Source organism: Montipora capricornis, chromosome 13, assembly GCF_036669925.1.
Source record: "Montipora capricornis isolate CH-2021 chromosome 13, ASM3666992v2, whole genome shotgun sequence".
In the NCBI taxonomy this organism is placed as follows: Eukaryota; Metazoa; Cnidaria; class Anthozoa; order Scleractinia; family Acroporidae; genus Montipora; species Montipora capricornis.
Genome location: NC_090895.1, coordinates 13,923,236 through 13,936,255, shown reverse-complemented (window position 1 = coordinate 13,936,255; position 13,020 = coordinate 13,923,236). Strand labels below are relative to the sequence as shown.

General features: G+C 37.1%; 1 protein-coding gene across 2 annotated transcripts in view; it reads left to right on the top strand.

Moving 5' to 3' along the window:
• LOC138028776 (tauropine dehydrogenase-like) overlaps nucleotides 1–1,022 on the top strand; it is a 15,520-nt gene extending 14,498 nt beyond the window's left edge. The window contains exon 4 of one of the 2 annotated variants that reach the window (XM_068876390.1): nucleotides 1–1,022. This exon is cut by the window's left edge and continues 769 nt beyond it. The gene's annotated coding sequence lies outside the window, so the exon portion shown is untranslated. The other variant, XM_068876389.1, reaches the window with a different exon arrangement.
• Nucleotides 1,023–13,020: the final 11,998 nt, after the last annotated feature.

Below are 13,020 nucleotides of genomic sequence, written 5' to 3'. Positions count from 1 at the left end.
ATGGCAGGTAGAATAGAAATCAGTCTATAGTTGCTTGGAATATTTCTTTCATCGGGCTTAAAAATAGGATGTACTTTTGCCTTTTTCCAATTATCAGGAAATATTCCAGTCTCCAACACTTAATTTATAATATCACATATAGAATTTGAGATGTATGGACTACAAAGCTTTAGAAGTCTGATAGAAATATTATCCAATCCGCAACTTACCGAGGGTTTGAGTTTAGTGATCAGGCTGTGAATGTACCCTTCACTTACAGGGCGAAAATAAAAATTTCAGTCAGCTCTATTTAAATAGTCCTCTGGTTGAAAAGCAGCGTCTGGAATACAAGATCATGCCAGTTTACTACCTAGGGAACAAAAGTGGTTATTCGTTTGCTCAGCTATATCTTGCTTTTCTGTAAAATCTTTGCCCTCATAGTTCATTTATAACTGTTACTTTACAATTGCGTCCCAGGGATCTATTTATTACCTTCCAAGTTTCTTTAAGATGACCACTATGCTTCTTAATGGTCTCATTGAAGAAGTTAGTCCTGGCTTCCCTATTACTAGCGTTTACGTCGTTCCGTGCCTTTTTATAATCATTCCACATTTGATGAGAATTCTGCTTGACTGCTTGCTTTTTTAGAAAATCACGCTTTCTCATCTTCTGCCTCAGTTCGGATGATATCCACGGTGAAGATTTACTTTTCACTTTTCTTTTCCTTATCGGGGAATGTTTATTCGCAATTTCCGGAAACAGAGATTTCCAAACTAACCACATTTCGTTTGGGTCATCCAAAAGAGAAGCAAGATGGAAAGGTGTCTCTTTTATGTCATCAATGAAGGCATCACTATCAAAATTTTTAAATTGTCGAGATTCAATTACCTTTGGATCAGTTTTGGGCGTATTATGTTTATGAATAGCATAGATAAGACTGTGGTCAGAAATACCAACGTGTAAGACCCATGATTTGTTATGATATCTGGTTTGTTAGTGAATATGTGATCGATCAGTTTTCTAGTAGTAGTAGTGATTCTCGTTGGCTGATCTATTAATTGAATGTATTGGTACGTTTCAGTAATAAACTTCAAGTGTTCAATATTGCGGTCAGGCGTTTGCGGTAATAGATTACAGTTAGTATCACCTACAATCATACTCTCCTTATCTTCTTCATCAAGTTTTAGCAGGTAGGATTCAAATTTGTCAAAGATTCAACCTTCGAGTCTGGAGGTCTATACCAAGTTGTCAGCAAGAATGGCCTGGACTTGGGCTTTTTAATTTCAACCGTCAAAATTTCTAAATGTTCGTGAGAGGAGGGGTCTTGTCTGTTTACGTAATTCAAGGATTTTCTTATGTACAAAGCTACACCACCACCATTTCTATTCCTATCGCGGCGGAGTATATCGTATCCCTCAATGTCTACCTGGCTATCGGGAATTGTTTTATCCAATTTCGTTTCCTTCAATCCAAGTATGTCAATTGTTTTATCTTCCATGAAAACACACAATTCGTCATGATGGCAAGTTAGGCTACAGATATTAAGAGAAGCAATTTTAAATCCCCTCGTTTTTGGTAAAGTAGGGAAGTTAGGGCTTAAGTTAGATAAATGTAAGATGTAATGACTTGTCATTCTTCTTACTTGGTTCACGTAATTGTTCCACATCGTGATACGGTCCGATGGTTTGCGTACTTAGTTTAGTGCTTACCATAAGTGCCAGCTAACAACTGGATTATAGCTTAGAGACTGCAGATTTTATACAACCATCTCTTGACGGAGCACCCTTCACCTTGGTTTTTAAGCAAGAATGAGGCATCTTTTTTTCAAAATTCAGTCCAATGTATCACAGCACAATTGAGCGGACAATGCCTAAACAAAATTGCTTAAGAAAATTCTATTCGGCTTGAGCTTCGCATTGCCCAAAGGATTTAATTATTTTTTATTCCACTTTGATTATTATCAGAGCAGAATTGAGCAGACAAGGCGTAAACAAACTTTCTCAAGAAAATTCCATTCAGCTTGAGGTTCGCATTGCCCACAGGATTCAATTCGCTTTCATTTTACCCTTATTTTTATCAGAGCACAATTGAGCAGACCGTGCCTAAACTAAGTGCTCGAGAAGATGCTGTTTAGCTCCGGATTTGCATTGATGACGGCCCAGATGGTACAAGAAGTACTTACCTTTTATTGCCCTTTGAGAAGCTTAACGTCTGGCTCAGTCTGACCAATCTGACAAAAAAAATATGAATAATAATAATTATTATAGTGGGCATAGTTCCATTGGTCTGGGTAAAGGTCACACAGATATTAGTTTTCCATACGAATAATAATATCGGTAGTTACTTGCCAATGAGAGATTCCGCATTAGTACGAGTAAACGTACAGTCCCATCCTACAGTCAAGGTTGTCAGCCGGACGGCAGTGCTTTCCCAAGGGTAAAGGGTAAAGTGTAACGGGTAAAGGCCTAGTGTTTATCTTACAAAATTTAGTATTTTAATCTCCTTAATTTTTCACAACCTGAGCCGTGACTTAAGAATTACCACAAGCGATATTACCTTGTTGCTCTGATTTCATCTTCGTCTTTCAAGTTCCTTAAAAGTTATTATTATTATTATTATTATTATTATTATTATCACCTTGCATACGGTGAGAGCTACTGAAATTTAAACTGACCAATCAGGATTCAGCGAGAGGGAAAAACTGTGCTATCCTTGTGCTATCCGACGTCACGCCAATTGTTTACATTCTGATTGGTTAGATCGGTGGACATTCGCTCAGCCTTCTGTTGTGACTCTCTTGACCGTCGCTTCTTTGAACATGACTCATTGTTCTAGCAATCAATTTGCCAATCCACTTTATCCAGTTTATGGATTGGTCTAGCATGTGATTAACAACCAGGATCGCTTTTGAACTTTATTCTGTAGAAGAAGAAGACGTTGCTGAGTGAACATTTTTACGACGAAATCCCTTGGTTTGTACTGTTCAGCACTTTGATGTCCGATAACTGATCAATCACATTTGGTCGTCTGACCATATGAAGTTTTTTCAGCTCTTGTTTGTGTCCATCATGATCGAACTTCAGGTGAAGCGCTATGCTGCTTTATGCCAACTTCGGTGGCTTGTGATGAGCTTGCCTGCTGCCCAAATTGTTGTTGTATTTGGGCAAGATTGGTCTTGGGTTGGAACTTAATAGTGAGGGGAACAATTTTTCGTTCATCTGCTGTGCCAGACAACAAACAATCCTGTCGGGTGTTCCATGTGCTTGGTGAGTCTTGCACGACCATCGTCTATCAGATCTGGATTGGAGTTTTCTTTCAGTGATTACAACTTGCGATCGTTCTGCAAACATCTACGTAGCATGCAGCACTTTTTAGTGACTCGAGGATCCGCGGCCCGTTTTGCTGTTTTAAACGGAGTCCTGCCTTTAGGGATCTTTTGTGAGCTGTTTGTCAGTGCTTGTACTTTTTCGTTTGTTCCTGGTGGCACAAAGTAACTTTGATGATTTCAAAGGACTTGAATCCTTAATTGAATTAGCGATTTTTTTATTAAGGAACCATTAAGTGAATGGTACACAAAATTAGGAGAAACTGTTGGTTGAATAGACAATATTTGTAGACATAATTATCTACCCAGTTTAAGTACTTAGCTCAACAAGTTGTTTGGCTCCACAAGTTTCAGTTTCAGGCCAGGTACCCGAATTCACTCAGGTACTGTTGCACACTACCATAGTTCTTTGGAATTGAATAGCTCCTTGAACACCTTGTTGCTTGACAAGAAACTTGATGTGTTTGTTCTCTACATTGGTGAATGCAGCCACTAACTGTCCATTGTGGATAAACTCCAGACCAACTCTTCTTTCAATTTAATCTTTGTTCTTCGCAGGGCATCAATAATGGTGTCCCTTATAAAATGTTAGTTTAAAGAGTTTGTTTAAGTTATTTCCCATTTCATAGGGCACTGTGGTTGCCAGATTCACTTTCAAACTTATCATGGAAATGTAAATCAATACCAGTGAAAAGTCAGTCCCTTGAATTGTTGATAGAAAATTTATTTAAATGCATATTGAAACATATTGAACATCAGTTGAGGAATATCAGTTGAATATCAGTTGAGTTGAGGAATATCAGTTGATCAGTTGAGGAATATTTTTTTTCCCACTTTGTGAACCTAACATACATTGCTGCCATTTGTTTATTGCTTGGTCATTCAATGTCTTGATCACATCAAGTAATTTATTTTTTAGGTATTGTGTATCTTAATCTAAAAACTTAACTGTTTGCTTTTTGGAGCCCTTTTGCGGCATATTTAGATAGGCAGGAAATGTTCCACATTTTATGGTAAATAGTTCTGCATAGTTTTAAGGAACATTGCAGCCAAATCTAATTGAATATGAGACTAAAATATGCTGTTTAACATTTTGTGAATTTAAAGACTATTAATATTGTTTGCACTTGTTTTAAAAGGCTTAAGGTTGGCACTCAAAAGTGTTCCTTCTATGATCTTATTCTGTAAAGATTACCTTCGGAGAATTGGATCAAGGCCAGTTTTTTCTTCTAGCTTCTTTCCCCAGTGCCCTCTGAGAATGGAGTTGATTTGGTTTTGCCCAATGTTGAAAGATGAAACAATGCCTAAACCAGCCAGCCACAAGGAATACTTCATGGTGCTTTTTTACAAACATGGGCATGAGGGTGCTCGTAAGCATCTGAGCATTGTTTCGCATGCTTAAGTGTTATTATAAATAATCTATTTCTCTAAGAGAGTGTTCTTTTCTTGTTGGTCATTCAAAAATTGTTGGAATAGCTTGTTTGAGCTGTTGGATAGACGCAGAACATTTGATGAGGCCCTCCTGGGGAGAAGAGTCCTTGTTCCCCAAATTACTTTCAAACTTGTTCCCAGCTTTTTGATCCCTAAAATTTAAATTGGTTTTCTTCCCTTGTTCCCTAAAATATTTTGATATTGTTAAAAAAACCAGTGAGGAACATTAAATTTTAGTTGCCTAAATTTTGAAATTTTAGATACTAGATACCTTATTCATATTCTTACATTTTTATGTATATATTTCTTTTTTTCTTTAATATTATTTTGTGGAAAACCTGTAAAATAGCTTCAGCTAAGTGTTTCTATCCACGTTAAATAAAGATTATGTATGTATGTATGTATGTTACTCTGTTCCCCAGTTTAAATTAGCCATGTTCTTTTCTTCCCCAAACCCCTGGGAGTGCCTCTTTGTTGATGTTGATTCTCTTATTGGCCTAATAGCAATTCACTGTTGAATTGCAAGACACAGCAAGTTCTTATTTGGGATTGAGGGAAAAATAAATTTTCGCACAATAAAAGAAACACAATTTTGACTGCCCCTTCTAGATCTTGCTCTTTTCAGACATGAACCAGGTTGTTTGCACCTTTCTGGCGACCTGCGGGAGGGCAAGCTCTAGAAACTCTTCCTTAGCGAGCCTTCCACTGAAAAACTTTCCAAGTCTGGCTTTCTGGTGTTAGGGGCCGAGGTTTTTGTGCAAAATTCATCAGCGGCTTCCTTGCAGCTTCTAAAAGGTGTTCCTTCGGGCAATGGTTAGTAAACGTTTTGTTGTGCTTATACACATTTTCGCTACTTAAAAATGTATGTTCACACGAAAAAAATATCAGCTTGATAATTTTTCTTTCCCGATACTCCATTTAAAATGAACGTGAGCGCCATTAGTAATAAAGGTCCAGAAAACCATTTAATACATTTTGTGGCAATTTTTTTGTCAACAAACTTGGGTTGTCGGCGAGCAGAATTCGAACGTGACCTGTTGTGCTTTGGCTTTTATTTGTGCTTTTTCTAACTATTCTTAGACGAATTCAGGCTGGTATTTTCGAATCAAGTGCAAGAAGACGGCAAAACCGTATCGATATTTATTTGAGTTAACTTCGCGAATAAAGACTTTGACCGCGTCCTTACGTAGATCAACAACAATGTCATTTACGAACAACCGAAATGCACTGTTTCCTGTTTCCGGTGAAGGGGGAAATGATTGACAGGATAGCACGGTTTTGACTGCCGCGCGCACTGCGGGCGCAGGTTCCGTATGCAAGGCATTATCATTATCATTATCATTGTCATTGTCATTGTCATTGTCATTGTCATTGTCATTGTCATTGTTATTGTTATTGTTATTGTTATTGTTATTATTATTATTATTATTATTATTATTATTATTATTATTATTATTATTATTATCTTGTTTTCGCACATTGGATTTCCAATGGAACTTCAGTACTCCAGGAAGCTTGGTGACAACAAGTCTCCTCAAACTTCTAGGACCTTCCTAAGAATCCTTGCCGTGTTCAGAATAACACTTTTCTGAAGCTCGTCTATCTTGGTCTCTATACCAATATTCTCTAGTCTCCTCTTTAAATCCTTTGGAACTGTTCCAAATGTTCCGATTACAATAGGAATTACCATTGTTTTCATTTTCCATAACTTCTTCAATTCTCTTGCTAGATCCTGGTATTTTACTACCTTCTCGACTTCTTTCTCCTCAATACGGCTATCATATGGTATTGCAAAATCTATTATTTTGCAACATTTATTTCTCTTTTCAACAACAATCATGTCCGGTCTTCTTGCCTCTATTACGTGGTCAGTCTGTATCGTAAAATCCCATAATATTTTACATCTCTCATTCTCTAGTACTGGCTCAGGTACATGTTCATACCACTTTTCATTGACAAAGAAACCTTCCTCTTTACAAACTTCCCAATGGATCTTCTTACCCACCCAGTCATGTCTCCTTTTATATTCCTTTTGTGCTAATTTAAGGCATTCATTATTTCTTTTGTGCTAATTTAGGGCATTTATTATTATTATTATTATTATTATTATTATTATTATTATTATTATTATTATTATTATTATTATTATTATTATTATTATTATTATTTCAACAGGGTGTAATAGGAATTAGTTTATGCTCACTCGGTGATCTTGGTGTTTCAAGCAATCTGATTGGTTCGCTATCTCGGAGTAATTGAGCATTATTCACTCCCTAGGGAGTGAATAATGGAGTGAATAATGCGTGATCCAAGCAAAACAAAATGGCCGGCGCAAACCTGCCAGCATTTCCGAATCGGAAATATTGACAATACAAGATGATGCTGTGCTACAGAAGACAAAGAAGGCCACAAAATGTGGCCTGAAAGTTTTCAAAGGTAAGAGGAGAGTTCATACTTTTGTCAACCAGTGTTTGACTTCGTTTTTTCCAGATAATTATTGCTAAAAAAATTAAACAATCTTCACGCCAACCATTTGTTGCACTCGAAGTAATTCTATTTTGTAGGGTTAGTGGCCCAGCAAAACGAATTGTTACTGAAATCGAGGAATTGAAGAAATGTTTATGAAAGTTCTACATGGCAGCAAGGAAACAAGACGGGTCATTTCACAACAACCGAACGCTCACCTCAATTAGAGCCGCATTTCATGTGAATCCTTTACCAACTAACTGCACTCTTTCAATTTCCATTTCAAATGAACCTGTAAAACTTTGATCGAACGGTGAAAATTTTTTAACAACCATTTTGCTGTTTGTGACGAGGTTATTTATATAGATTTTGCCATGTTTGAGGCTTCTGTAAACACTTTCGCGTATGCTTTGTGCCGCTTGCACATGAATTGCAGATGTCAGGTAAATCGACTTTGGATGGTTTTCTTCTGCAATTGTTGCTGAGATAACTTCATGAGTATATACTAAAACAATTATTATTTTTAATATCGGTGAAAAGTGGCAGAATCGGTAAATATTCTGCCACTATTCACCTCTATTTCAAAGAATAATTGTTAATTATTGGCTGCGCCAAGCACTTCAGCAAAAAGGTTGGTTCAAAACATTACACAGTACCCTTTACCCTTGGAAAAGCACTGCCGCAGCTTGATGTCCCCAGATGCCGTGGAATCACCGGTCAGCGGTCATTTATGTACCGTAGTTCGAAGCTTTATAATGACCTCAGTGACAACTTTAAAATTAATAGATTCTGTAAATACTTTTAAATCAAGAATTGTGGTGCAACTTTTTTAAAGTTATGAATCTTTTAACAGTCAATAGTATTTTTTTTTGTGTCCTTTAGTTTTTGTTATTTTATGTATGGTCACGACTTTTCTTGTTTGATCTACCTTATTATGGGAAATTAATGCTTCTCAAAATTAACACAAATAATTAAAATTCGCGCTAATTATGTTGAGCATTATTTTCCATGATGTTAATTAAGTGCAGCGTTAATTTCATGCTCTTCATTTCCATTACTTCAACCCTAATTTTAAAACCTTACCAGACATTCAAGACACCTAAAAAACAATAACGTAAGGTACATACTTTCCTTTTTTATCTATTAACCCCTACATTAATTCGAATTTTGAGGACTGTTTTATTGACCAGAGGACTCAGTTTTGTTCAGTAACTTTTTTGCATCCCGTGTTGAATAAATTTGTTTCAGTGGTCACGTCACCACCAACTGTGCCATCATTGCGTTAATTTCCTTTATTGTGAAATTTTACCTCCTCTTTCACGTTAATATTCTTTTGCCGAAAGTCGTTTTACATATTTAATTCGTGTGAATTTAAGTCGCGTCAATTTCCAATACCTTAATTTGATATAATAGGATATATATGTAGTTAGTTTTTATTGTAACTGAAAAAACCCTTGTAGGGAGTTGAAATAAATTAAAAGTATATGAAAGTATGAATGTAAGGTGATTACATATTGTCAACAGTTCAATTACCTGGATAACGACATTAAGTTAATGACAGAAATGCTACTGGTACTCTCACTAGCATTAATATTCCAAGCCACTCAGGCCTAGGGTATCTGTAACAAGTTCTGTAAAAATGTCTGCAATGCCTACCATCTCATCTACAATTACAAAAGGCTATTTACCATGGAATTACTAAAACGAGAGGTTACAAGTTTTGGTTTAATGCATGCGTAAATAAATTTTACTTCACTGTGCACCTATCAATATTAAGCCCCATTTTCAGGGAAGCTAGTGTCAACTTTCCCACCCCTGGGCATCTTCTAAACGTCAAGTAACTTACTTTTTTCATTACATTAAATCAAGGATGCACAATGAATGAATGATAGGGAGAAAATTCATGAATATGTTTAAGTATACAAAAATCAATTACGAAAACCAATGGAAAGAAATTCTCCTACACTTGTGAACACTCGGGCAAAGACTGAAACAAGTGATGGTCCAAAATTTCGAAAAAGTATATAGACGGATTTGCTCAACTTTCTTTTACTTTGCACTCGTGGTGTCCAGATAAGAGTCTTTCCGATACCAAGACAGCGGATAGATAACTCATCTCCAGGTTCTGTTGTTCTTCCAAGATGGCGGGCATATCAAATTCCCCACCATGAGGCAACGCTCTCGGTCAATTCCCCGTAGGTTAGACTATAGGCCGCCCTAAGGCTTATAAATTGATAGATGTATTAAGAATAAACTTTTAAAGAATAATAATGAAAAAATACTTTACTTCTGAAAAATTTATCCTAAAGAGAGTAATCTTGGATTACAATAAACTTCCTCACTTACTGTACATCGTTGATTTGTTATATCTCAACAAGGATTATGTTGTCTGGGTCATAGGGGACCTTACGAACGTTGTTGCAAATTTATTTCTTTTTAATATTTATATACCCTACAATCCATAAGCCTCACATATTAATACTTTCGACAGACATGCTTTACATAAATGCATCTCCTTCATGGCATCTCGACTCGTTCTTTCAAAATCAATGATTACTCCTAGACTTATCAGGGGCACCCAACGTGAATATAGTTCAAAACCACTTAAACATAGCATTGTTAAACGTATTTTGGTATTTAAACGGTAGATATAGGGGGTATTTTTATGCCCTAAAAATTTTTCATCTGTTCGGATTCCCTAGCTGAAAGTCTTGTGATCCGAAAATTATAGGGATCAAAACTTGCCTTTTCGAAAATCTCAGCCAGAAAAAAGGCTCCCGAAAATTCTAGGTGACCTATTTAGGGTACAAATCCGTTAAAATGGGCAATTATACCCTTTTTTAGATGTTCGAAAATCCTAGGACAGTCAGGCAAGCAAGAATTTTTACAACAAATGTTCCGAAACTTCTAGATCTCAAATCGTCTTCCGAACAGATATTTTCCGAAAATTGACGTTGTATGGGTGCCCCTGAATTATAAAACTTGAGATTTCCTTCAAAGTTAAGAAAATGATAAAAGATGTAGGTATTTTTTAATTCGAAACAAAGGCCCATTTAAGCACTGTGAGATGAGTCTAGAACTAACAAATCCAAAAGTAAACTCTTATCAAGCAGCCAGGCTGACGGCAAATGCGGCGTTCATGATTTTTTTTTTGGAGAGGATTGCCGGCTCAGGTCGGGATCTCGGCGAGCGGATACTACAAACAGGCCCTACGTTACGTAGTTCCACTGTGAACAAATCAAAATAGAGTTGTTTGTAACACTAGCAATCAATACTATTGAACAAAAGTTGATTTAAGTTATTGTTCTGGTAACTTGGCAAAAAATGTTCCAAATTCAGTGTTCAAAGAGATAGGAAACCCTCGGGAAGGAGATATATTGTAATTGAGTTTGCTGCTTACGGGAATGTGAGAATACGGAGCTTGTATGGAAGTTGAATTTAAACGTTTTGTTTTTTTGTTTTTTTTTTTTTTTTGTTTTTGGTGCTCGTAAGTAGAGCTGTCCGCTATAAAATATGTGGAATGTACGTCTTAAAGGAAATAAATGACGCTGAAATTGAAAACAATCGTCGCCAAAAACAAAGTGCAACACTTCCGGGCCAGTACGAACGTCACTGACACTGGCATGTACTTCAATGAAAAGTCTATGGATTTACTGAGTTATATCATTTCCCTAGCCAAACGCGAGCCCGAATCAACCACGAGCCACGAGCCAATCTCGAGTCAACCTTGAGTCAAGCCCAAATGTTGGATTTTTTTCTATTTTTGAGTTTCATGGCCACAGAAAGGCAATTAAAAGCTTATAGAAATAATTTGCCATGAAATATGCTCACCAATTTTCTACTTTCGCAATGGCCCAAATGTAATTATCTGCTTCGTGAACAAGGAAAAATGTTCCTTGAAATAATGAGCATCTGCGTAACAACCTTTTGTTGCAACTGCTTCTTGCCAACAACGGATCATGAAATTTCCAAACTTATGCAACGAAGAACCACTGTAAAAATAGCAACTATGCACGTTTCTTGTCCTTGTTCCTGTGAGCCGCCATATTAGAATTCCCCACAGGTAACTCAAGGTCAGCACCAGGTTGGTCGTACCCAGTCCCCCCGTTCGTTGTCTCTGAGGTGGAGTAATGGCGTCGGCACGGGATGGTAAGTTGCATTGAATCTATTTGCATCCTATCATTTCGCTGTATGATGGCTTCCAAGAAAGCCTTGTGTGCATTCAAGAGGGATTAATGTACTTATAAATGTTTTCATTTTATTTCCAGAGGATGACGAAGTGCAGATTATTGAGGTAAGAAAGTAGCAAATGTCAGTCATGAACAACGGTCTGTCTATATTCCTCGTCCGAAGGACGGAGAACTATTAGGTTTAGAATGGGGCATTATACGACAAGTAAGCAACACAATATTTCCTGATCAAAATTCCTTTGTCAGATGTCAATATTCCAAAGGGTCGGACACAATGTGATGCCTTACTTGACGCAAAAGAGGTTGAAAATTCTTCAAATTCTTTGTTAGACCACGCGTAGTGGTGGGTAAGTATCTCGAAATATTTCATCTAAGGGTAGGTGAGTCTGCTGGTCTTTTCAAAACAAACTGGGAAATGTCGCTGACCTACTCCCCTAAAGACAACCTGTGGTCGATATCCGAAATCGTCGACGGTGAGAGAAGGTTAAGTCGCGTGTATCAATCTTAGCGGATTAGTCCGTCTTTTTGATGTCACTTTGCTGTGGAAGTTCACATTGTACGGACAGACCTACGGGCTGCACAACAATTTTGTGGAAGGTAAAGAATTTTTGCTACGTATGAAAGGGAAGTTTTGGTCTATTTTGTTGCTTCTATTTTATCTGGTACGAATCTACCTGCCTACTTTACATCAACAAGCACGTTTATGGCCATTAAATTACTATGTGAGCCTTTAGTTTACTCAAATGTGCCTTTCTCTCTTTTATTTTCCTTTGCTTTTAAGATTGGCAAATGATTTGAACAAATCCTGTTGAACAGCGGTCTGGACCAAGGCCACTTCCTGTGTACACCGTACGTGCTCGAACGTGCAAGACGTCGCACTAACCGTTCGGTACCGCTCGTTTAACTACTTTATTTGAGAGAACAACATATACAATGCTGAATTATAAAATTATTTTGAAGCTTATGAAAGCTTTCAGATGACAGGCTATGAACTATACTCTGTGTAACCATGTAATTATATTGAAACAGGAGGAAAAGAATGTAATGACTTCTATCTTAGGGACGCCTCGTCTCGCACTAACCTGAGATCCGGCTCTCAGGCTCTCAGCAAGTCTCAGATTTACTATTCCCTACCCCTTATACTCTATAATACTCTACACCCCTAAAATGCTTGCCACAATTTGGATGCTAGTCACAGTGTTCGTTATTCCTAGTAGCAAAAAGTTTGTTTACTATTCATTTCAGGATGGTGTTGCTGTACAATTAGTCGTAATTGATAATAGGCAAGTACCGTGGGACTTTTTAAATAACAACACTTCATAGAAGAAATAATCCCTAGGAAATTATTGGCAGGAGACCTGCATACCCAGAGGAGAAACAGCCTGCTGCTACTACTAAGTAGAAATTTATTCCAGGCTTTAGACGTGAGGGATCATGTTTAGCTGCACACACCTGGCTGTATTTATAGTAACTGCAAGTATAATTTTTTGTGCCTTGGTTTTAATACATGAAGTGATTGTTTTAAATCTTTTGCAGTGATGACGGTTCAATTGATCTGCCTCCATTAGGAAAGCTATTGCAAAACAAGGAACAAAAATGGTGAGACGTGTATTTTACATAGTTTGTTTA